The 27,329-nt window shown below is 35.0% G+C and overlaps 1 long non-coding RNA gene across 1 annotated transcript; it reads right to left on the minus strand.

Moving 5' to 3' along the window:
* Positions 1–16,118: 16,118 nt before the first annotated feature.
* LOC127842522 (uncharacterized) lies at positions 16,119–19,635 on the minus strand. The gene is made up of 2 exons (XR_008031682.1): positions 19,344–19,635; positions 16,119–18,804 (listed from the first exon to the last, which is right to left on the minus strand). It is a non-coding gene; the product is annotated as an uncharacterized LOC127842522 (long non-coding RNA).
* Positions 19,636–27,329: the final 7,694 nt, after the last annotated feature.

The following is a 27,329-nucleotide window of genomic DNA, read 5'->3' on the forward strand; positions in this document are numbered from 1 at the left end:
GCATGTTTGAGTGGGTTATATATGTATTTTGGTTGGCTGTACATGTTTTTGGGTGGGCTATTTGTGTGTTTGGTTGGGCTGTACGTGTGTTTACGCGGGTTGTATGTGTATTTGGGTGGGCTGTATGTGTGTTTGAGCAATTAATCGAATAAAATAAGTTTCGAATTTATTTGCTTCAATCAAGGCAATATCTTATCGTTATAATAATCATCATTATGGAAGCATATTTGTGCCACTACTTACCAGATGTAATAACGTGAAAATAATGGCGGATTTCGCGAAAAAAAAACGTTTTTCTCGATAACAGATAAATGTTCACGAAAAGAAAATAAATTATGTTAACACGAATTTTTCCCTGTTAGTGCTCTAAACTGCCACCACATAAAGAAAAATTAAAGTTTTTACGAAAATAAATCACTTATCTCGAAAACAGATAACTTTTCATGAAACCTTACTTTTCGTGAAAACTTTTCACGAAACCTTAAAAAATTCGCGAAAATTGCCAGATCTAAAAATAGATGCACTTCAGAGCCTTTAACGTGAATGCCTAACGTGGTGTTCTACGCGTGGTCTGTTAGTATGTTTTAATTAACTTATACAAAATAGATCTATTAATTGTATAATATAGTGATATTAATTGTTATTAAAAATGTTTGAAATGTGTTTGTTCTACACTTCTTTTATAAATATAATTTGGGAAGGCACGTATTCATAAAAATCAATGTTTTCATTGGTAAACTTATATTTTTTGTTACAGCTGTCCCAGAGCTTTTTTTTTACTGTTTGCTGTGTCTGAGGCACTTTATAAAACCTTGTAAGACCTAAATTATTTAACATGAAGTGTTAAAAGTGTTAGTATGGTCTTTTGTGAGTGTTTTTGTTTTTTTCTTTTCAGAGTATTATCTATCCTAGAATTCCAACATGCCAGATTTTCAGAGATAGATATTGCGATACCTTTTTAGACTGTGAGCACATGCTGTGCTACGTTTGCAGCTGCAAAGAAAGGGGTTTGATATGCCCCATTTGCAAGTGTCAGTTCAACATGTCAAAAAACGGTTTTACTTAATAAAACTATATTTCTTGGACTGATTTATGGCGAGGGAGTAGTTGGGTACGATTGATTAACCAATGAAAACCCAGATGTTTTTTTTATACAGCAGTAACCAAGCTCATACTATGTACTATGTAGTTTTAATCAATATTTAATGAAAAGTATTAAGAAATACCCAAGGAGGGTGACACTCATGATATTATGATGTTTTTTCATTATTTTGGAAATTAGGTTTTACACACTTGAGCACAAAGTATTTCTTCTTTTGATTTTCTTGCTGTCCTGTTGGTAAATAGTTTTACATAGACTTATTTAGCGCCATCTTGGCCTTGCATATTTGACTTGAGGGTTTTAAACATGAGATGTCAGCATATATGTTCATGTATACTTGTGTACTGTTTGATTGTGTTTTATAATTGCTATGTTTTTACAATTCTTATAGAGCACTTATTAAACCAGGGTATCTTAAGTGTGGGTATTAATTTGTTCAAATTTGGATATTGATTTCAAATTTCTAAATGTCAGATTGACATTACATTGGTAAATATTTGGATATTTTTATATATAACATAGTTTGTTGAAATTTTTCCAGCTTTCATTTTTTACACAATGAAAGTGTATATTTTAGCAATAGTGTCAAATGTACAAATTTATGACAATGGAAGTCATTTTTGATAAGGCTAAAAATAATGAATATTGTAAAATTAACTATAAAATACATTTTCAATTCATCCAAACATTGCTTGATAGCTGGTAGAAATATTCCTGCTAATGAAAAGGAATCTGTGTCCCTTTATGTAAAACGGTAATTTTTTTAGAATTTTATTCTTGAGAACAAAGTTAAAACTTAAGTTTTCTGATAAAAAATGTATTCTTTTAGTAACATTTAATACAATGTTAATGTATACTTTTAGTAACATTTTAATAAAAAAAAAAGCAAATACCAATGAACATAAATGTTATACATTGTCATCTTTGAGATTATTAAATAAAGCTTACTCAGTTTAAAAGGCCTGTCTGTGAAGAGTTTGAAATAGTTCTTTATTACACAAATTTTCAAGTTTTTTTCGCATTTTATATCCTTCAGTTTAAGTTGTTATCCCCCCTGATAGGTCGGAGGGGGATATGGGAATCGCGATCGTCCGTCCCTCTGTGTGTCCGTCCCTTTTTTGTCCGGATCATAACTCTGCCATTTATCACTAATCAAATTTCACTCATCCTGCAACGAAGGCTCCCTACTATTAGACGATGTGTCTCGCCGTAAATTAAGATTGCTACCCCCAAGATCAATGTCACACTAATAGGTCAAATGTCCATATATGACAATATGATAGTGTTTCGCGTCCAGAGCATAATTTCGTCATTTATCAAGCAAATTTCTTTTAACTTGGCAAAAGTGATCCCCATTATAAGACGATATGTCGCGCTTTACAAACCAGGGTCCCTACCTCCAAGGTCAAGGTCACTCTTATAGGTCAAATATCTATTTATGACAATATGATACAGTTTTTGGTGTCCGAAGCATAACTTTGTCATTTATCAAGCAAATTTAAATTAACTTGGCTCAAATGTTCCCCATTATTTGATGATGAGTGGCACATAACAACCATGTCCCATTCTTCAAAGTCAAGGTCACACTAATAGGTCAAATATCTATATATGACTATATGATATAATGTTTTGTGTCCGAAACATAACATCTTCATTTATCAAGCAAATTGCATCTAACTTGGCACAAATGTTCCCCATCATTTGCCTATTTGTCGCGCTTAACACCCAGGTTCCTACCCCCAATTTCAAGGTCACACTTATAGGTCAACTGTCCATATATGACAATATGATAGTGTTTCGCGTCCAGAGCATAATTTCGTCATTTATCAAGCAAATTTCTTTTAACTTGGCAAAAGTGATCCCATCATAAGACGATATGTCGCGCTTTACAAACCAGGGTCCCTACCTCCAAGGTCAAGGTCACTCTTATAGGTCAAATATCTATTTATGGCAATATGATACAGTTTTTGGTGTCCGAAGCATTACTTTGTCATTTATCAAGCAAATTTTAATTAACTTGGCTCAAATGTTCCCCATTATTTGATGATGAGTGGCACATAACAACCATGTCCCATTCTTCAAAGTCAAGGTCACACTAATAGGTCAAATGTCTATATATGACTATATTATATAATGTTTTGTGTCCGAAACATAACATCTTCATTTATCAAGCAAATTTCATCTAACTTGGCACAAATGTTCCCCATCATTTGCCTATTTGTCGCGCTTAACACCCAGGTTCCTACCCCCAATTTCAAGGTTACACTTATAGGTCAACTGTCCATATATGACAATATGATATAGTGTTTCGTATCCGGGGCATAACTTCGTCATTTATCAAGCGAATTTCATTTAGCTTGGCACAAATGTCCCCCATAATTAAACGATGTGTCACGTTCAACACCCAGGTCATAACCTCCAAGACCAAGGTCACACTTATAGGTCAAATGTCTATATATGACAATATGATACAATTTTTTGTGTCCAAAGCATAACTTCGTCATTTATTAAGCGAATTTTAATTAACGTGGCACATATGTTACCCATCATTTGACGATGAGTAACGCTTAACACCTAGGTCCGTACCTCCAAGGTCAAAGTCACACTTATAGGTCAAATGTCTATATATGACAATATGATACAAGCTTTTGTGTCCTGAGCCTAACGTCGTCATTTATCAAGCAAATTTCATTTAACTTGGCACAAATAATTCCCATTATTAGATTATATGTTGCTTTTAACACCCAGGTCCCTACCTCCAAGATCAAGGTCACTCTTATAGGTCAAATGTCCATATATGATTATATGGTACAATGTTTCGTGTCTGGAGCATAACTTCGTCATTTATTAAGCGCATTTCATTTAACTTGGTTCTAAATTTTTCCCCATCATTAGACTATGTGTCGCTCTTAACACCCAGGTCCCTACCTCCAAGGTCAAGGTCACTCTTATAGGTCAAATGTCCATATATGATTATATGGTACAATGTTTCGTGTCCGGAGCATAACTTTGTAATTTATCAAGCGCATTTCATTTAACTTGGTACTATTGTTCCCCATCATTAGACAATGTGTCGCGTTAAACACCCAGGTACCTACCTATAATGTCAAGATCACACTTATAGGTCAAATCTCCATATATGATACAGTTTCAAGTGTCATTCGTGTCTGGAGAATAACTTCGTCATCTTTCAAGTGAATTTTATTTAACTCGGCACAAAGGTTCATCATGATTGTCCAGTGTGTCATGCTTAACAGCCAGGTCCCTACCCACAAGGTCAAGGTCACACTAAGACTTATAGGTTAAATCTCTATTTATGGTACGATGTTTCATGTCCTGCCTGCGTCCGTAGCACAATTTCGTCCGCGAAGTTCTTGTTTTTTTGTTTTTTTTTCTTCTTATTTTCTTACCTTTTTGATAACATTGATTTCACATTGATTGCTATGCTGTGATATGACAAAAAGTCTGTCTTATTTTATATAAAATTTTTCTAAAATAAACAGTGTCATTATTAATTTTATTTGCCCTTGCTTGACTTAATCATGTTTATGTGTTTTAGCTCTACTTTTCGACGCATGTTGAGTTATTGTTGTCAGATCATTGTAGTTGAGGACATCAGTCTTGTTTAAGTGTGTGACTGGTGTCCATTTTTCAACAACTATCAAAGGTTTTCACCTCTAACTTTGAACACTTGCAGCCAGTTGTGTAAACTTTGATAAAAGTTATCATTGGTTATCTTTTTCAATATCTCTGGTGTTTGGATAATTTAATTTGGATTCCAGTTGTATAAAAAGATTCACGAGACCATTACATGCTTTGGATATTGTTTTGTTGTTGTTAAAGTTAACCAAGGTCTTAACCAATTCGGACAAATTTAAGCAGTGCGCAAAGATAACCGGCGGATAAGATATCCAAGTTTTATACAATGGGCTGTTGTTAACTATCAAAAGGAGAACACCAACTTGCAAGACAGATAATCCAAGAAATATTTTGGCAGAATTATACCCCATTTTCAACGTATATTTGTTCACTTAGATTTTCATTTTATAATAATAATCTAGCACTGCCCTGAGAAAAGTCGAGTGTGTAGATGTCGAACGGTTCTTGTTTAAATATCAGCTTGATTACCATCAAACAAATTCAACTAATACAGCCACCTCTGACTTACCTTTGCACTTTCGCATACTCTGTGTAATTGTACCTTAACAAATAGTTAGTTGTACATATCTATTGATGTATTTATCCATGTTTACTGGTGTGTTTGAGGTATGTTACTCAAAGGTCAATGTCACATGTAGACTACTGCATAATAAAAATTAGTTTGGATATGAAACACTCTTATTGTATGGCATAAAACTGCTATTCTCACCCACATTGGCGGAACAATGCAAGACGAGAAGTGCCTTATGACAACCCCTGCATTCAAGGGAACACGAGAAAATGACACCTGAGAGCCCTCTGACACGACTGCAAGAAACAATGATATCAAATTTGACAGTCGTAATGAGTCAGTTTCTCTCGTTTATCTTTAGTCTTTACAGAACCGTCTCAAGGCTCACCTTGTGTTGCATTGTTCATACCGTATGCCCAAAAAATGTATAACTATTTGACAGTATAAGGGCGATTACCACACATGGGCAGAACAGAAGCATTCCATCGTTCATATGACATTTGAAAGTGTTACGCAAACAGTGCAGTGATCCAGAAATTATATTTCCAGACACTCTACCCTTCGTGTAACAGTACTTCCCCCGTGACGGTATTGATTCCATATACACCGTAATCTGGTTTGTGTTTTATTTTTATTTCAGGGTGTTCATAACAAATAAAGCTAGCATTTTGGCCACATATTAAAATGATATTTTAAAGCGAAACTAAAAAAACATGTATTGTTTTATTGACACACAATCATACATGGCAATGACAACGCATACAAAGCCAACAGCTTGTTTAAAACTAGTACTTGCTCTGCTTTCAGACACAACTATATCTATTAATTGACATTTTGTCAACCAATGCACACGTTAGCCAGCTTGTAAGGAAGTATCATTAAGTTCATTTTTGTTTCATTTCCGCGTTAAACGAGGCGTTCAATGTACATGATTATTGCAGCAAAAAGCTCTGTTCCTTCTTCTCTGTTTCTCGGTGGGCTTTGAAGATTCAAATCTCCGACAGCTGCTCTTGCAATTGTCAGGAACTCTTGTGATACACCAAGTTCTGGAGGGCGTTGAGAATACTCCCGTTCCACATCATTTAATTCCCTTTGGTCAACCAGTGATATTTTACAATCTCTTGCGCCATGTACTTCTGGCTGAAAGAACAACACCTCAGGTTTTCCTGCAGGACATGAAATTCGGTTTTTTCAACGAACACAATGAGTATTCCAAATATTGCAAACTTCATTCAGGTCTTTACTAATGACAAGAAGAAAACAATATCTAATGCATTCTAAGTGCACACTATCAGATGTGTCCAGTAATCCGAAATCACTCATATCTTTAAAATGGTTCATCCAGACATTTCCACACATTTCTCTAAGACTTCGCCAAAACCTCTCAATTCAGACATTTCTGTTAGATGAAACATAGACGAAGCGTTGGATCCCCTGGTACTGATCTGCGTTTGTCCATCGTAATGCCATTTGCACATCACGGACAATAGAATTTTCTATACCGCGTCACCGTAAACCCGAACTGGAATGCCATCAATTTCCCTAATGTAATCTAAATAAAAGCTAGATATGTACATCGGCAGCACCTTGTGAATCAATGAGTCCTAAAATAAGACGAACCATCTCAAATGTAGCTGCAAGTCCATAATTAATCAGGAGTCTTTGACGCATTTGCCGGTAACCAGCATTTTCACAGGAAGCTGATAACTCAAGCAATATTTCTTGAATAATTTCGTCGAGACTGTGCTGACTTTGGCCTCTAGTCAGGCGGTAACGTCTCAAGACTCGGAAAATTGATCGTTGGCTTGTTATAGTTCCATGTCGTATGGCCATAACTCCAAGAATTTCACGTATAGAATAACCTCTCTGACGATACAAAACAATAAGCTGTGATGATGACATACCCCGAAGATCGGCGTCCTGAATATCGTATGCGGGCATGATCTGGAATTACCATAAAGAAAATTAGAGATCTATTATTCAAATAAAAAATCCAATGGTCTAACAGGTGGCTTTCCAAAGGGGGAAATTGGTACTGTACCGTTTTCGACCTTTGAACTCTAAATGTGACATTGACACTGTATAGACTGTTGCATTAATGAATACAGAAAAATCGCACATCCATTTCTCACCCAGTATTTTCCATTTTTGTGTCTGAAAATAAATATGTAAAAACAGCTTCATGTATTTTCGTCAACAAAGATGCATTTACATAAAAAATAAAACAATAAAAGGAAACTTACTACTTGCTATAGTATGCACGTACACTCCAGTTCTCGGTCTGTAGGATAAAGACAATGCTCACCAATTGAAGAGCATCTATTTTTATATAACTGGCATCTTTCGCGAATTAATATTCATAATTTCATGAAGTTATCTGATTTCGAGAAAAGTTATTTGTTTTGCGAAATCTTCCATTATTTTCATGAACATTTTATCTGTATGTGTTGGCAGTTTAGAGCACTAACATGCATAAATTCGTGTTAACAAAATATATTTATTTACGTGAAAATGTATCTGTTTTCGCGAAAAGAATTTCTTTTTCGCGAAATCCTCCATTATTTTCATGTTATTTTAAGTTGTTAAGTGGTGGCACAAATATGCTTCCATACATCATAAATAAAAAAACAATTGTTTAAAAAATTGATTTGGTCCAAACATTAACCACCGCGTTAGTTTCGAACTCTCAACCTCAAGGAGTGGTAACCACAGCAAAAAATAACACAAACAAATCTAGCATCTGATGTTTATTCCCTAAATTCGGTCGTTAGCAGTACATTTTAATAATCATGAAATACATTATGTGGATATTTAAAACAAGAATTGAACTAATGCATTGGGTAAAGAAAACTGCCTGTTTGGTATTCAAATAGTATCTGCTTTCGTCACCAAAGGGAATCGTGAGTTCGAATCTAACATGTCCATATACATAGCTGGTTTGGAGGTTGGTCGTGAAATTCGTCATCGGTTTTTTTGGGCGGGGCAGTTGTCGGTATGTTACTTAATATTTTCTCAACTCAATTCGCCTAAGATTGCAAAAGAAACGTAAATGTTAATTTGACCGACCTGATGTGATTGACATTCGGAGGATATCCCACACGTACACACACAAGAACAACAACAAAGAACAATCAAGACATGACTATGTTAATACATGCAGTTACACCCATTTGGTTCTTTCGAATTTTTTGTTTAATACTCTTTTGTTTCGAAAATGAAAAAAAGTAACGCTTAACGTTTGAGAAGGACAGATTAAATAGTGTTAATGTATAACACGAATAACATAACCATAACATCTTATTTTTTATCGATTTCAATGTCCATGTCATGCGATTAAAAATAATAATTTAGTGTTCTAAAACGTTTTCCTTAAACACAAGCTGCCAACAATGAGTAATTTACTTGCAAAACGTTTTGTGCAGACACATATTAAGTCCTCTTTAACATAAGTGCTTGAGGCAACAAAATATATAAACCTTTCATGATTTGTATTTATTTGCATTTTAAAAATTAGTACTGCACACTTCAACCATTATTTATCATTTAAGAAAAGTATTTTAATTTCGTATAAAAAAGCTAAGTTCCACTGATAATAAATACTCGCTCTTTAATTCGTTAGAAAGCAAGTTCGGTTCTTCTATAATGTTATATTCTATTTGGCACTAACCATTGTCTGCTGTGTCTGTTCAATACAACGTCATATGACGTTCAATGTTTGAAGACGTGCCGGCTATGTCGGGTAGATACGTCCAATTGAAATTATTAAGTTATAATGATGATCTATCTTTATAATTGACTCTGAAACTAGAAACTAGTATATTGGAACTATATACATGTACACTGTTTAGACAGTTTGTATGGCCTCGTGCAATTTAATTTGGGTCCCTGTTCGATGTCGGGCAGTGATATTGAATTAATAATTGTGTTGCCAAAGTAAGCTTCATTACCAAGTTTGACCGTTCCAGATGCCTAAACGATCTCAACAGTATGCTTTACGGTTACACAAGTTATCGTGTGTATGTTTTTCAAAACGAAGCGAGCGAAAATAAAAGCACAAAGCTGTTATATTTTGTCCTCGGTATAGTAAAAAATAAAAATTGTGCTTATTTTAAGATGTAATAGCATGACATCAAATTAAATAGTTTATAAATAAATTAATTGGTTTATATGAATCATCTTAACTACGAAATAGTTAAAAAAAAAATCAGCTAATAAAAACGACATAATACATGTGTGAATATATATTAGCAAAATAGTTACGGCCTAACCAGCGAATTCTCTGTACTCCGAAAGAGTGCTAAACGTTGCTTAAAATAACTGATATACAATTAATACATGTTCAACGAATAGAATAAGAAAACCAAACAGCCATGTTATTTTTTTAAAGACATTTAAAATCAGTTCTGCGGCGTGTACTCAAACGCCTCGAGAGGGTAACAAGAGTTGGTATGTTGTGATACTAATCCACGGTTAGCTCCCTTCGTGTTTCAATGTGCGTGCATTGCGACCATGATAATATTATATATTTAAACACACTTTGGCGTAATATATAATTGAAAACCTGCAATTAAAAGTAATCAAATCGTCAAAACATTACCAAGTTCAAAGCGGTTTTCTTCGCCAGTTGGTATGTATGTCTTCAAACCGGTGTTGTTCTTTGAAAATATTTATGAACTTGGTCTGAACTATGCTGCAATAGATTCACATACAACTGTGAATGCACTATAGAAATAAACGACATAACAGATACGATGCCAATCTCATACCTGAAATTTCCCCCCATCTGAACCTGCAGACATATTTCCGTTTTAAAATGTGTAGATTATTTCAGACTATAATAAGTTATTTATTTTCTAAACAAATACTTTCATTGGCATAATGACAAAATGAAAATTAAGTATTGTTGGAATGTTTGGTGTTTCGGGAAATTTTTACCCGATATTTATATAAAAATTCAAATTCAAATATACAAATCATATTTGTAACTACTTATCGATGGTCTCAATTTAAAATGTCGAAGCTACAAAAACACACGTTTTCAGGAGACCTATTTTAGTTAAACATTTCTTGCACAAAGTCAAATAAAGATTATTTTAAACATTTTTAAAAGTGTCGCATGATAGACCATGTTCGTATGGAACTAATTTGACGTTAAGTTAATAAATCTGCTGTAAAATGTATCTTCGTCATTTAGACTTGCATTTATGTGATGTTTCGGCAAATTGGACAGCTTATTGTAATAGATTTTGTTTCAATAGAATAAATTTTTCCACTGTTGTCCGTTAGATATAGCAAAGCAATGCATTTTTTTCTGTTTTACACCATGGAACAGAGGTGACAACCGCAATTCGTTATTTATAGTGTGGCCTCAACTTAGTAACTTGTGGGAACGACTAATAAAGTTGAGGGAACAACATCATAAGTTGTGGCTTCAACTTAATAACTTGTGGAAACAATTTTTAAAATAACTTGTGGAAACAACAACGTACGTTGTCCCCACAACTGTTTAAGTTGAGACCTCAGCTTAGTAACTTGTGGCCACAACTTCATAACTTGCTCCCAAAACTTATTAAATTGTGACCTCAACCTAGTAATTTGTTCATTTAACTTATTAAGTTATTCCTTCAACTAAATAACTTGTGGGAACAACTTGTTTATTAAGTTGAGGCCTTAGCTCAGAAACTTGTGGCGACAACTTCATAACTTGTTCCCACAACTAATTAGTTTTTGCCTCAACTAAATAACTTGTGGGACCAACTAACTATGTTGAAACCACTAATTTAAGTTTAACCAATAATATCGGGCGTTTCATCTTTACCGTTTTATCACAATTAGTACCCCTTATTTTACTAGGTGCTCGGGTTCGAGCACTATCCCTGTTAGCTATGGATCCCCCGTTCGAGCCCTATCTGAGCACTTGCCATGTAAGTCATGGATTTCAGATTTGAGCCCCTATCTGAGTGATCGCCAAGTTAGCGACTTGGTTCAGGGCTCGAACCCTGTTGTGAAAACTAGGCACATAAGCGACGGATTCCGGTTGGGAATCCAGGTCTGATACCTCCCTTTTTAAACGATGGGTCTTTGGGTTTTAGCCCCAGTCTAAGGACTTTCCCTGTAAGCGACTTGGATTCCAGTCTGAGCATTCGCACCCTACGTAACGGATCCCGGCTTGGATGCCCTGCTTGAGCACTCACCCTGTATGCTATGCCCCCGGGCTAAAATCCCTGTTTAAGTACTTACCATTTAAGCGAACGGACCCTGATCAAAGTCGTAGTCTTATCGCCGGACCCGAAAAATGCGGGATTTAGAGCTTACAGGGCTAGTGCTCAGACCGGCGCTAGAACCCGAACACCCATAGCTTGCGAGGCTAGCTCTCATTTCCGGACTCGAAAGCGGGAAATGTTGCTTACGAAGCTCATTTCCGCAGCCGGTCGCTTAGTAGGCGGGTGCTCAGTATGGTATGTTTGCGACGGCTGTTTGGTTCGAGTCCCTGTGTGAACCCGTAGCTTTCGGTGCGAACGCTCAGACTGAGGTTTGCAACCGGGATCCTTCCCTTACTGGGCAAGAGCTAAGACACAGGCTTGAACCCGGGATCCATAGCTTTCAGGACTAGTACTCAGACTGGGGCTCGAACCCGGGACCGGTCACTGTTGGTGCAAATTCTCACATCGGAATTCGAGCCGTCGCTTATAGGGTAAATCCTTAAACCGAGGATTGATCTAGAGACCCAAAGCTTTCAGGGCTAGTGCTCGAACTATGATTCGAACCCCGAGGCCGTCGAAAACTCCGTATTAGATTTTCAGACCGTCGAAAACTTAGGCATCTTGCACTCGCCTCGTAAGCGATGGTTCCCGGGATCGAGCCCCGGTCAGAGGAATCGCCCTTTACAAGAAGCGTCCCGGGTTCAAATCCAAAAACCATGGGACTCGAAACCGGGATCCGACGCGTACGTTTCTAGTGCTCAGACCGGGGATGGAACCCTGAACCCAGTCGCAAACAAGGCAAGTGCTCAGACAATTGTGGTCTTAACTTAGTAACTTGCGGCCAGAAGTTATAAAGTTGAAGGAACAACTTACTAAGTTGAAACCTCAACTTAATAAGTTGTAGGAACAAGCTATTAGTTGCGGCCACAAGTTACTAAGTTAATACCTCAACATTTTATATTATTTTGATATCTTTTTGCGTTCATCAATGCTATAAAATGTACATCATTTAATTATTTTATAAGCAAACGTTTACGTTTCGTCAATTTGCCTTAAAATACATGGCTATATTGATACTTTAATATATTAATAAGCTCGCAAAATGCCGACGTAACAATTTTTTTCAGATTCGTCATTTTGACTTCAAGCAATTGCGGTTCGTCATTACATCACGTGACTATATGGAGCTGTTGCGATTGGTTAACTATTTTGTTGTTTTGGGGGTATATGTGCATTGATTTCCCGCTTTACACAATATCAAAATCGCGAAATGCCAAAAATGTAGGTTCGTCATTTTAAATTGGGACCATCGTTATGTCATCCCTTGTTTGAGTTTTGTTCGGTAAGTGAGATAAGTTTTAAAATTATTGTGGCATCTAGATAAAAATAAGTAATGGCTACCATGCTCGTTGTATTCTCAAACTTTTTTAACATTCGTACACGACATTATTAAATAAGATCTGGCAGGTTAAAATATTTAAACCTTAAAACGCAAAACTAAAACATGTATCCTATTTGTGGTTAGCCTACAGTAGAGAAACGCTCATGCACAGGGACATACGTGTTATAAAATGTTGCAATAAAACGAAATCATACCCTTTGTGTACTTGTTTAACAGGATTAATGATCGTATCGTGGGAAGTTTAAAGTATAAGCGTTTTGCAACATTTAATCTGTTTCAGTCATTTCGATTTTCTGAGTGTGTATTTTAAAAACAAATTTACTTTCAAGGTTGGTGTATGTACCTTGTACTTATAATACGCCCTTTATCAGTTTATTTCTGACTGCTTCCTGAATATCCTTTAAATAGTGAATGCTTAAAATAAATGCATAAGTACAAAGACAAATACAGTTTTATTTATTGAAAGCCAAAAAAAACGCTAACTGTATTACCGCATTAATATAATTAACAATTCGATGAATAACAAACTATAATTAAAGTTAAGAAAACACGATATCTGAACGTGAACATACACGAAAACATAGTGTATACAATTTTATATTCTGTTTATTAATATAAAAAATCATTCATATAAATTTGACATTAGCTCTTTCAGAAAATGCATCACTATTATGTTCAGATAATAATTATGTTCATACAAGAAATTGACACAGTTTTCGGTTCTGCAACACATAAGATACACTTGTCCTAAAAGGGGTGTCGAAAAAGGTGTGTCGCCAAAGGTGTGTCCCCAAAGGTGTGTCGCCAAAGGGGTGTAGCCAAAGGTGTGTCACACTTTAAGCAAGCTAGTTTCTTTATTTGATAAATAAAATAATTAAAATACTCATAATAGTATTATTTTGAACGAAATCGAATGGATTGTTCATCAGATAAAATGTATCGGTAGTTTGTATTTAAGTAGTTATTTATGCTCATGTTATTTAACACTTTATCTGGCGACTTCAATATAACTACATTCGGTTTAAGGTACCGAAATATTGTACCATCACTGAAGTATTTTTTAAAATAAAGCTGTATTTATGTTTTGCATACCTTATATATTTGTTTTGCTCATTGGCTAACTTCATCTTATATAATTGCGAAACCGTATAGTTCATTTAACAGCATATTGTTTAAGCTTTGCAAATGCCGATCTTTTCTCGCGATTGGCCTCAACTTAAATCTTTAAAATTTCAGTTAAACCGATTCGTTTACGACGTGCTTTATATATACATTCCTTACATAACTGCATACGACATGCGATCAAACATAATATAATGTCTTGAAAGATACGTTTGGCAGAGGTTGCATACGCTCAAACACGCACAACTTTTTTTTTATATCGGCATGTTATCGGGTAAATATACATTTGCATATCGGCCTGATGTAGGTATTTACATCGGTCGACATCGGACCTGCAACACGGCATACTGCCGTCGTTCTAACGCAATCATTCTTAAATTAAAAACTCGACCCGTCATCGCGCCAATGGTTAAATCCCCGTCCCGTCGCATATGCGCTTGCATGGTTGTCAACAAAGCGGGCAGGTTGTCATCCGGGTACCCCGGCTTCCCTCCACAGCGCAAGTCAACACACACATTGAATAAGCCTCAGTGAACACTAAATAGCTGGATTGAAGCTTTATTTCAAAGTTCGTCAAAGTTCGTTGCGTGAGTTTAGTTTGCAATTAATATACATTTATAATGTGTTTAATAGGCCGCCTACGTACTCTGAACGAATGACATTTTACAGCCATTAAATACATTTTATAAATACATTTGATAACGCGATGAGGTTACATCGTATGATTTTTGCATGGTGTACATTGGCTACTGAAATGTATATTTCAGACATGAAATGTATATTTAAGTTTTTTTTTAGACAATTATTGATAGTTTTATCATGACCATAATGCGTTCGCTAATTAATAATTTATTAATATAATCACATGATAAAAACCGGAAGCGCAACACAAACTCATTGTCATGTGATTAATGCAATACGTGGTTACCCGTCAATCCATAACAAATATAAAAACTTTGCATTTGTCAAAAGTAATAGACCATATTAATATTTGCTGTTTTCCTTGTAGTTAAACATAAATAAATATCTTATCCGGGTATATGGCCTTTATCTTTATCTTCCGGGTCCATGCTGCTTGCCTAAGATGTAAAGAATGTGTTCGTATGCATATTGGTATGGCGTGATGTTTGTATTTAAATGGGCAAAAAAGTAGATTTACTGCACGGGTTGTTAGGATTTCACCAATTTCGTGTTTTGAGTATAAACATAATGATATGTTTAAATAGGTAGACATCAACATTTTGAAGACTTTCTTGCACATAATATGACGCAAGTGGTAGATAAACCGTGTTAAAATAACCATTACTAGAAGGATAAGAAATATTTGCCGGCTCTTTCTACTTTAAGGCAATTATTTTTTTTATACATGTAGCATAAATGTGCAACGCGCAATTGCGTTTAGCGGATCAAATGGGCACGTTTTCAAACTTAAGTAATTTGTATTCACTAATAGCTGTCATATCGACTCGAAACGTATTGCGCTTGGAGCATTGTTGATTTCGTCTTAAATTTGCTAGTGTATGCGATATTGCAGGCTAGTAACATGAGTACGGTTTACTTTTATACTGCGGTTCCTCAAAGCAGCAAAAAGAAAAGTGTATCGTGTGTTTCATGTGTAGTTGTTATTAGCTCATCAAAGCACGAGATTCTTGGGTGGGCTATTGTGATCGCCTTGTGTAAAAATTGTCCGTCCACGTTTTTTATTCGAGATTACCTCCTTAACTGCCAGACTAATGTTGCTGATACATGGCTCTACTAAAGCTATATAAATCTTTCCAATCTGTTGCTAAAGAGTTGCGAATAGATTTTTTAAGTGCAAACTTCTAACGAGGTCCCTGTTATTGCCCACTGAAAAATTGATATAAAAGAGTCTCGTTCTCAGAAAACTGGGCTTAATGCGCGTGCGTAAATTGTCATCCCAGATTAGCCTATGCAGTCAACACAGGCTAATCAGGGACGATACTTTCCGCCTAAATTGGATTTTTGCTAAGAAGAGACTTCATTTGAATTAAAGATGTCATAAAAGCAGAAAGTGTCGTCCCTAATTAACCTGTGCGAACCCCCCCCCCCCACCCTCTCACACATATATTTCATGGGCATAATAAAAACAAAAAATGGTTACAATAAAACAGCATATTTATTTAAACTAAAATGTCTACATCAAAACAAAAAGTTAACATAGAACACAAATAAAATAATTTGATTCTACTGGGGCTCGAACCTTGTACCTCTCACATGTGAAGCGAGCGTGTAACCACTACACTACGGAACCGCTTGAAAAATCACCTTCTAACTAAGATATTAAGGTAGTGGGAGCCTAATGGGTACTTTTCCAGAAACACTCTTTGTTATTATTTCCACATAGTAAATTGTATATCACAACTAATTGCAAAATTTTAAAACTCTTTACCAGCCGGTTAACTTTTTATACTTGGTTGAGTACACATACTCCTTGACTCGGTTGGGCGTTTTCTATGGATTTACCCTATATCCAAACTATATAGTTTTTTGTAATGGGATATACATATATTTTGACAATTAACTTAATAAACGTACTTGACTGGATTTTGTTAGTAGATACAGAATTAAAAAAGTGTCATTGAAAGACAATTGTGCCTTTGATGTCCAATAATATATGCACTTATCTGGATAAAATGGCAAAAACGGCAACACATGGTTCAGTGACAAGAAACTTTAATTACGTTTTATGTCACTTGTAGTGTGATGAAATGCATATATTGTACATATTTATTTAACACAACATATTTTCTACACACTGAATGAATTTCAGGAAGTTTTACCGTTCCTATCTCCAGAAATTTTACTTTGAGTATGCCTACCCCAATTCATTTTCACGCAATGAATTTAAGCATAAATTTGTATATCACTTCTTTTGTTTTTTTTTCTAGTTGCTACAGTTATAAACCATGACATGTGAAGAAATTTAGCTAACTTTGAATTTATATTGATATAATAATACATTAACAAGAGCACCGCACAACGGGTGCCACTCTCGGCTGCGTAAGCTTGTCATATTTTTTTATAGAGGTCACAGTGACTTTGACCTTTGGCCTAGTGACCCAAAATGGGTGTGGCGTGTAGAACTCTTCAAGGTGCATCTACATATGAAGTTTTAAAGTTGTAGGTGGAAGTACTGTGATGTTAGAGGCAAAGTTAAAGTTTTATATTAGAGGTCACAGTGACCTTAACCTTTGATCTAGTGACCAAAAAATGGGTGTGGCGTGTAGAACTCATCAAGGTGCATGTACATGTGAAGTTTCAAAGTTGTAGGTGGGAGCACTATGATGTTAGAGACAAAGTTAAAGTTTTATATTAGAGGTCACAGTGACCTTGACCTTTGACTTAGTGACCCAAAATGGGAGTGGCATTTAAAACTCATCAAGGTGCATGTTCTTATGAAGTTGCAAAGTTGTAGGTGGAAGCCCTGTGATGTTAGAAGCAAATTTAAAGTTTTATATTAGAGGTCACAGTGACCTTGACCTTTGACCTAGCGACCTTAAATGGGTGTGGCGTGTAGAACTCATCAAGGTGCATGTACATATGAAGTTTCAAAGTTGTAGGTGGAAGCACTTTAATTTTAGAGCCACTGTAAAGGTTTTAGCACGACGGCGGACGTCGGACGGCGGACAACGAAGAGTCTATGACAATACCTCGGAGTTTTCTCCGAAAACAGCCGAGCTAATAATACAATCTTAAGGTCACCTAAAGTCAAAAGGCAACATATGAATACAGGCGCAGTTCACCACAAAATGTCAAAGTTGTCCAAATATTACGTAGCATAAAGATGTATAAGTTATCATGTTTCTTTAAACATGTAGCACAATAATATACAACTTATATTTTAATAAGAACAGTCAGATTTATGACAACTAGATGTACATAATTAAGTATTAGTATAAAGCCATTGCGTGATTTTGACTGGCCGCGTGTCATTTGAAAGCCATATTATCTCGTTCCGTCACTTTTCGTCACTGCAAAACTCACCGATTTTAGGGACCACTTCAGATAAAATATTTTTTTGCGTTTGTGACTTTTGGTAGTCCTCCATTGTTTTTAGCAATGAAAGTATCCCTAAAATCATCCTCTCCGGAACTACAAAATATGGCTTTCAAATCACACAAGGCCAGTCCACATCCCGCAATGTTTTCAGCTGTTGGTCGCTTTAGAGTTCCTCTATGCAACAGCACGTCTAACAATCTAATGTTCTTTGCCTTTAAGGCTTTTCATGACTTAAACAAACTGAATTATGGATTGCAGTAACAGTAAAGATGTGGGCCATATTGTCAGTAATTTGACATGTCTTAAGCAAAGATCCCAGTGCTTCAACATCATCAGGAGCACTGTGGGCGTTGCAGGTTGCCTAGAGAACACGTTCACTTGATCTTCCTGTTTGTGTGACTGTCCAGGATACGATATTTGAAAACCGGCAAAGAGTCAACAAAACTGCTTACACAATTACAAAACGTTTCAAAACAGTGTGTGTTCAGCAATGCACTAACAAACACCGGAAAAACAAACCTGCGCTCATTATGAGCAACAAAAATGGCTCTGGGAAACTTTGCAAGCCACATCATGCAATCATGAAGAGAAGTTTTAATTTATACACTATCAACACTTCCACCATTTACACGCATTATGCCATGATCATCAACAGAGATGCCAATCACTTTCTGAGCTTCGGAAGAAATTGGCACTGTTGTCTTCACATATGTCGAGAACTTAAAACCCGTCTTCAAATGCACAGCAGCAATCTGAGTAATATTAGGTATTACTGTTCCTCGAACTGAAATACAAAATTAAATTCACACAATGCTTATTTCATGAATTATATAATTCCCCTTTAAGTTTCATTATGACGCCTTATATGATCGTTGGTTATAAGAAAAATCAATTTTCAGCACAACAAGGACATTACATATTGACAAGTCGTTGAACTCAAATTATCGCTTGTGAAAAGAATTCACCATTCATATGAATAGCTCAGAATTTTAATATACCTATGCTTCTTCATAAGATTTATGACTAAAAGTAATGCATTTATTTTAAAATATTGTAATATTTGGAATAGCTTTTAATATTTATAATTACAATCACAAATATTTTTAATAATGTGCCTGCCCTGGGGTTCTAACCAAAAATCTTTTTAAAAAAATGTAATTTTACCAAACTATGAACACAGTGCCTTTAATAAAACAATTATTATTAATATGTTTCATGTTCATCTGCAATAGGAAATAAGAAGACAGTTGATGAGAAAAAATACTAAAATTTGGCACCAGACTAGTCAATAACATTGTATTAAAAGTTAGTTTTTACACTTACTTCATTTCTTTCTCATAAGCATCAATGGCAGCCTTGTTAGACGACGCAGTTGAGATTTTCTTGATGGCCTCCCCAGTACGAGCCTCCATCTTCTTAAGATTTCTATTTGCAATAAGCGTTATGTTCAGAGTGATTAGGAAGTTATTTACCTTCACCGGCCTGCCCAAACTGACTTTCATTGCTGAAAAGAGAATTGAAAATGATAAGAACATGAAAACGAAATAAGGCCGTAGTTACTTAATAATGACGTCACAATGTATTTTCATAGAATCCATTCGTATCATCATTACATTATTAAATAACACGAATGAGCAATCAATTGAATTTAACAACACAAATGCGAAACTAAATTTGAAAACTGAATATGATGGACACCGGAATGTTTCCTTATATATTACGCGATAAACAAATATTCACTGGGAATGACACTTGGAATTTTAAGGAATCTGAAAATGTGTAAGAAGTCCAAAGATCAATGGCAAATGTACAATGATTAAACATTGATAGAAATGGCAGGTTGAAAAATGAAGACATGCATACCTGTTCTAAGCTTGGTATTTACGTCAAAGCATGGCATTCCCCTGATCTTGAGATGGTGCTGCTGTCCATTAGCAACACGGTTGACTTTTCTACAGTCAGGGTTTTCACAAACAACGTACAAATAACTACTGAGGCCATTTTGTAGTTCGCCAACAATGTTATATATTGTCAAAGGAATGGGACACAGATTACAAAACTGACCATACTGTAATTTGTTTAGCAAAACCTCCAGCTCAACGAGTCAATCAATCTTCTTCCATCGAACACAACGTTGTTGATCGTTGTTTGCTTCTTGTTCGATTTTGCAAATCGCTCGCTTTTATTTCGCACTTTCATTTTGAGAAAATGTCAACAACAGTGTCGTCATGAACACAAATATTTTATGAAACTAATGAATTTAACTTATATTTGTATTGTATAGTTATTCAATCTTAAAGAGATAAGCAAATTTAACTCGTAAATAAAAAATACAAATTTATTTCGTGTATTTAGTATAATTTCCGGACTTAACCGTAGATATCGCTTATAGCCGAAACGCTTTCCGAATACGGCGATATCGACCGACTATTCCCGATCTCACTAGGCACCTACTGCCTTAATAAGTGACTGTAGTGTAACGGTTATCAATAAAGCAATAAACCGTGTAATCGCTGTCGTCTTGTAAAATTGAAGAAAATACGCGTTAACCAAAACTCGAACAGCAAAAGTCTGCGCTATCGTTAGAAAAACCACAAAATATATATATTTTGATTATGTTTTGTTTTTATACAAAACCAGAATGTTTCGCGTATTTGCCCAGTCCCTGTGATCTTTCCCCTGTGATCAGAGATCAGTTTATATTTAAAACAATTAGCTTTGCATTATTGGCAATAAATTTTGTAATAAATGTAATAGGCACAAATGCAGTACTTATTTACACTAATTTACACAAAAAATCACCACTTTACAAGATATTCTTAAACAAAAATATATACATTGATCCGTAAAATAACTTCTCCTCCCATAAGCGAAAACAAATGCATTACATACTAGTCGCTGCACTCCAGTGCGACGCCAATAAACTAATCCGGCATGACCATATTATTGGGATGTACCTTATTCTATGACAGCATGATATGAAAAAGGAGTCATGGCGTAAAAAATAACTCCTCGTGTCGACTTAGATCATGTCGACAAAATATTTTTTTCGGGAAAAGCCGGAAACATTTACGTCGAGACTTTAACTTAATGTCGGTATGGCGAGTAAAATTAAGTGGGAAAAAGCTACAAAACTATGTCGACATACCATGTTATTTCACATTAAGTCGGTATAAATAAATCCGGCATTACCATATTATTGGGGTGAACGATATACGCTTCCGTACAATTTGTGCATTACATAAATAGATAACTCGTTAAAACAAACTTTACTTTGCGTCACAACAAATTTTTAAGATAATCTTTGGATTTGCCCCACTGAAAATGGATAATTGTTGTTGATTGCACCCTAAGTGTCCAATTTGAACCGCACCCGATAAATGTTTTCGCCAACGAGTTATTTTTCTGTTATATTTGGTTAAGCCTAGAAATACGATCATATGTTACGTTGAAGTATTAACGGTACAGAATGGCATCATTATGCTGGCTGTTCATGTCTTACACGAAAGTGTTATTTCTTAATAAGCCTGTTTAAAATATTTCAGCAATTTTATTTCGGCCACTGCTTCTGGATAAATTTTTTCAAACAAATGTTTTTTTTTTATGCATTTAAATAGGCATTAGTATTGTATGTGTCGAGACCATTAACAGAACAGAAGCAAAAAAAATGTAAATATTTTCCTGTTATTTAATCACTTCTGCGACTTGACTTAATTGGTTGAAGAACGATAGCGTCTGGAATGTGTTGGCTGAGATTGCAACTCATAGGCATTCCGTTAGTTTATTCAAGCTGACAGAATGAATATACTGGTGTTAAAACTATATTCTTTACTGCCGTTATAAGTCATTCATGTTTGAGGTTAGAAACAATTCATTGGTACAGGTCGTCGGTAGTTTTTTAACACTCACTTTCAAATCTTAAGGAGACACACTGGGCTGGATGATTGTATATGTGATACAGAAAATTTAAATTAATATGTGCACAATAGATATTTATTTCTTCGCTTTTTGCTCACCTATGTTCCGGTATTTCGTAGGTTATGTTTTGAAAACTGCCACATGCCACTGCCCCTGATCCCGTCCCATGACCTTTTTTTTAACACATTTATTATAAATTTTAAAGAAATGATTTCTTATACGAGTTTTTAAAGATCGACATGTCTGTGTATCGAGCAACACAACTAATATTTCAAGAAGGTACTTTACATGTACCAGCTTTGGTGGAATCACAAGACATAGTTAAAATTCTGTTAAAGGGGCCTTTTCACGTTTTGGTAAATTGACAAAATTAATAAAAGTTGTTTTGGATTCGCAAAGTTTAGCTTTAGTTATGATATTTGTTAGGAAATAGTAATACTTAACATTTACCATGCTCTAAAATATCATTTATATGCATCTTTTGACGATTTGAAATCCTGAAAATTATAAAGCGTTGCAATCGGAAACGATTGCAAATTTTTGAAAGTTCTGTTGTTGTCGCTATATTTTGTAAAATTACGAGGATTGCTTATATGAATAAAAAAAACATCCCCTCATTGCATAAGCACGGATGGTCGAGAGGTCTAAGCGGGAGACTTTTTACTCCAGGACCCCTGGGGTCAGTGGTTCGAGCCCAGGTGAGGGTTACTTTTTTATTTTTTTATTTTATTCTTGTTTGTTTTTTACTGGATACCTTTAGCTCAAATGTTTAAATTTATCAATATAAAGCATTTAATGACAAGCTTCAATACATGCCAAAATCTGTGAAAATGCCCATTTAATATAAAATTTATTAGCGATAACTGAGCTGCTGCTTTAAATCAAATTGTGGGATATTTATATATTTTAATTTAAATGCATTTCGCTCCTGTATACTATTTTGAAACAACTATCAAAGAAAATTTCCAGTGTGATCTTCCATAGTTATATGACGTTATATAAATCTTTCACCTCTATTGCTTAAGTTGGTATCTTGAGATTAACGAAATAGAGCTTGAAAATATAAACTGTTAAACGGCGTCTCCTAAGCGCAGAAGGACTTGGCAGAGATAAAGTCGTCTTTTATACAAGTCATATCACTTGTTTTGATTATTTGAACAATCACAAGTGCTAAACAAATATTTTTGGAAAACAAATGCTTTTGTGTTGGTGATATATTTTTTAATTATAATTCAAAAGCCAGAAACACATGGTGCAATAGCAAATATTGACAGACTATAGAGCAATGAAAACTTCTTCGCATTAACATGATACTAAATTGGAACGGTTTCATTTAGGCATGCATGAAAATGTGAGTCTCACTTAAAAAGTAACGAAATTAAAGCTTAACACAACCAAGTTATACGTAAGCACATAGAGGCAATCTGTAAGCATTCAGTTGTTATGAAGCAAAATGATGACATTCAATTTCATACAATATTTTGTCGGCTTTATACTTCAAACATATCTTACAATTTGATAGAGAACAGCAACATTGCACCAAGTTAGAAATCTGATCATTCAATCAACAAACATAGATTCACTAACAGACACTAGAGGTCCAGGATACTTCAAAATCTGCCACTTTTATTTGCTAGATTTAGAAGATCAACCTTTATTAAACCATCTATAAATGAAATTGCTTAAATAGATATAAAACATAAATTATACCCTTCATATGAAATAATGAAAGGAAGCATCCGGCATTTCACACACAAATAATATTGCAAATTCAAAACCAACACAACCTTTACACCTCATTGGAAATAATACAAGCAAACGTCCGACATTTTAAGCAAAATTATTCTGGCAAAAATACATAAAAACAACAAACACTAAACAAACAAAATACAATAAGAATAGGCAGAAGCAGAACAGCCAGGGACCTTAGAAACAGGCGTACTTCACTTCGAGGTATTTGAATGTGCCAACACAAGAGTCTCCAAATACGCTGTTACTCGCATGCAGATGAAACATCTTTTTTCCATTGCACAGACTCTATACTTTTGCAGTGGATTTTGTCGAAGTGCAGTTCGTCGTAAGGATGTGTGGGTGAGGACAGATGACAACGCCCTGTGCGCGCCAATATACCCCTGAGTGCACATACAACACTTGGCTAGGAAAGGTAGAGGACAGGTTCATATACGAATCCTAATAGACGATGGAGGAGACATGTGCTAAAAATTAAAAACATTGATAAGAAATACATCCCTTTTCAAATGTTACTTCATGAACTCGCACAGCAGTTCAATGCCAAATGATATATTTATAATAATTTAATATGAAGAATTAATTGTTTGATATACTATTTATAAATATAATATTTTACGGAAATAATATTGTAAAAATGTATTGATGAGTAACAGAACATAACAAAATTTACATCGCTTGTATTACTCTGGTTTCATTACCACAAGTACATGTATTATATTTTACTATGAATTGAAATGATTCTCAAATATGTATGTAAGGCTTCAATAACACTAGTGTGATATTTTACTATGATTTGAAATGATTCTCAAATGTTTATGTAAGGCGTCAATAACACAAGTGTTATATTGTACTATGTTGAAATGATTCTCACATGTTTATGTAAGGCTTTAATAACACAATATAAATATAAAGAAGTGAAATTCCAGCTGCTGGAGCAGTATTGCATTCTCATTATATACAATTAGTTGGTCCTTTATTTAAGGCAAGTGACCAATTGCCAAACAGTACAAAACAGCACAATACGAAACAATAAAAATACATATAAGAATAAAGCTGGGATCAATAACACAAGTGTGATATTGTACAATGCATTGAAATGATTCTCAAATGTTTATGTCCGGCTTCAATAACACAAGTGTGATAGTGTACTATTTAAATGATTCTCAAATGTTTGTGTAAGGCTTCAATAAGACAAGTCTGATATTGTAGTATGTATTGAAATGATTCTCAAATGTTTATGTAAGGCTTCAATAACACAAGTGTGATATTGTACAATGCATTGTAATGATTCTCAAATGTTTATGTAAGGCTTCAATAAAACAAATGTGATAGTTTACTATGCATTGAAATGATTCACAAATGTTTGTGTAAGGCTTTAATAACACAAGTGTGATATTGTACAATGCATTGAAATGATTCTCAAATGTTTATGTAAGGCTTTTATAAAACAAATTTGATAGTTTACTATGCATTGACATGATTATCAAATGTTTATGTAAGGCTTCAATAACACAAGTGTGATATTGTACTATGCATTGAAATGATTCTCAAATGTTTATGAAAGGCGTAACTAACACAAGTGTGATATTGTACTTTGCATTGAAATGATTCTCAAATGTTTATGTAAGGCTTCAATAACACAGGTGTGATATTGTACTATCCATTGAAATGATCCTCAAATGTTTATGTAAGTCTTCAATAACAAGTGAAATTTTACTATGTAGTGAATAGGTTATGGCACATAAAATACCAAAGATGGTCAACTTCTTGAAGAAAGCACCAACATTTGTATGAAGCTTATATAATGTACCCTTAATAAAATAAGACGCGAGGACACGCTGTATCTGTCCTGGAACCTACTTTCAAACCAATTTTGAAAAGGGAGGTAAATAACGGCTTTTCTGAGATAGAGATTTTCCTGAAATTGTTATATGTCACAATTATTGTGTTAAAATGATTGAAATGTTAAAATAATGAAATATTATGAATGGAAGGTGCTTGAACTGTTGAAATTGCAGGGGCGGCTCCAGGATTGCTGGTTAGAGGGATGGCGGGATTTTGAAAGATTTGCTGGGGTTCAGGGGGCCGCTAAGGCCCCTGGCGGGTTCCACTTCTCGAGCATATCACACCCTATGTGCTTTCATCATAGTACCTTCTTATAATGCCAAATAAGTGAATAGTTTATACGTAATACGGTTGGATATAGCCCCGAAGAAATGCTTTAAAGAATTTTCGCTCGTTTTGGCATTGGTGCATCTATCTTTGTTGACATAAAACGAAGCGAAAAGAGGATCAATGTGCAAATAGAGGGATACATCCGAATTGCAAAGTTCGACTTGAAAAACCCGGCGAAAGAAAGTTTAACGTTCAAACATTTAGCAATTGTCTGTGATAAGCGGGAAATGTCGTGTACAAAAAAAAGAAGAAAAATGAGTTTAAATAGGTGATTTAGATCAAGTTTAGTGTGAAACATTAAATTAATTGACTTTACTTTGGCGATTTTAGGGGGGGGGGGGGTCGTACGCCGCGTCCGCACCCCCCTTGGATCCGCCTATGAGTATCATGTTCTATTACATTTTGAAAATAGTGTATAAGTTAAGTACAGTATAGACAAATTACCTAAATTAAAAAAGTAAAAACAACAACGGTAAAATTATTGTAGCATGTATGTCCGTAGTGTCTGTCCGTCCATACGAATTATGGAAGTTAACAAATACAAAAAAACATGTGTTATTTGTCAATCTATTGTAAAATGTGTATTTCTAAAAATGACTTAATGGAAAAACGAAACTTGCTCAAATTGTTCTTAAACTATTTGAATATTTTTACATTTTATTAAAAAAATAAGCGGCATATAAAATATTTGATAAAGTTACTATCAATCCATAAACAAACTAACATAAGTGTGTGTTACGTAATTAAAAATCATAGCGTCAACCTGGAATAAACATGACCTACTTTCCAACGAACACCGGAAATCATGAGAATGATCGTCGTAAAAGTCATGGATAACCATCAAATAAATTACAACTCCAAACAATTGAAAAAAAACAACACATTAATTTGACAGCACTTCTTGAAGGTTTTTCGTTAAAGGCACTATCCAATGAGGAGGACCGATACTTTGAGAGTAATGGATACCACGTGTCTACGTTATCATCACGTGGATGGTTATGAAGGCAGAGTTTTGACCCACCAATGCTGGTTCCTGTCAAATCTTTTTCCGCGGAGGTTGGTATGGTAACTCACCATATGTAGCCTTCGTTTTCTATATGACCGTTTTAAGTCGGTAAAACACGTTATGGGCAATAATGAACACCCGAACCAGTCACTATTTAATCATATGGATCGCGCGTGCCTAATATTGATCTGAATATTAACGAATGACGTTACCGTTCGGTTTGCACAAAGCTAAATTGCACTTTATAATAGCGATATATCATATCGCCACGTGGATACATGCGATTGTTTGAAACTCAGCGGTCATTTGTTATCAATTATTTATTATTAAAAATCTTTATATGAATAAAAGAAGAACAATAAAACCCAATTAAATACATGTAACCAGCCAGGCATCCCCTTCGGCTTCGGTCCGTTTGCGATTGTCTGATTGGTCATTATTATGACATAGGGAGTTTA

The sequence above is a fragment of the Dreissena polymorpha genome, chromosome 8, assembly GCF_020536995.1.
Source record: "Dreissena polymorpha isolate Duluth1 chromosome 8, UMN_Dpol_1.0, whole genome shotgun sequence".
Lineage (NCBI taxonomy): Eukaryota > Metazoa > Mollusca > Bivalvia > Myida > Dreissenidae > Dreissena > Dreissena polymorpha.